The 614-nt window shown below is 38.3% G+C and overlaps 1 non-coding gene across 1 annotated transcript; it reads right to left on the reverse strand.

Annotated features, from left to right (window-relative positions):
• Window positions 1–278: 278 nt before the first annotated feature.
• Trnah-gug (transfer RNA histidin (anticodon GUG)) lies at window positions 279–350 on the reverse strand. The gene has a single exon. It is a non-coding gene; the product is annotated as a tRNA-His (tRNA).
• Window positions 351–614: the final 264 nt, after the last annotated feature.

Consider the following 614-nt stretch of genomic DNA (forward strand, 5'->3'; position numbering starts at 1 on the left):
ATGGCATTAAGAAATTAACGAAAATGCTTTTTGAATTTCGAAGGAAATTAATGACTTTTTTTGCGTGAAACATTGATGTTGTACCTTAATTATGGTTTTATTTAAGCACTGGCACAAATAGCTATTTGACCATTGACACGAGAAAACGGTATGCAGGCACTTGATAGAAGTACTAAGGTTCATGAAACTATTCATCACAAGAAATCTTTATGTCTAAACCTACAGTGGTATCGACACTGATGAAAATAAAAATATAGCTCCACCGTGACAGTTTTCACTGCCGTGACCAGGATTCGAACCTGGGTTACTACGGCCACAACGTAGGGTCCTAACCACTAGACGATCACGGCTGTTGGAGCTGGTGACGGTGTTGACGAAATTCAGTAAGATATTTTAAGAATTGAACCACTTTCACGATTTGACACGGTCTGCGCAGGCGGTTGCATAAAGCGAACTTAAGTAGAGCAAATATTTGTTAAGTTAAGCTAAAAGAATTACATTTTCATCATCAATGTTATATACGAACATACATATATAATCACGTATATATCCTTTGCGGGGTAGACAGAACCAACATAGTCGACCGATAGGCCACGTTCAGCTGTTTGGCTTAA

Source organism: Amyelois transitella, chromosome 3 (assembly GCF_032362555.1).
Source record: "Amyelois transitella isolate CPQ chromosome 3, ilAmyTran1.1, whole genome shotgun sequence".
In the NCBI taxonomy this organism is placed as follows: domain Eukaryota; kingdom Metazoa; phylum Arthropoda; class Insecta; order Lepidoptera; family Pyralidae; genus Amyelois; species Amyelois transitella.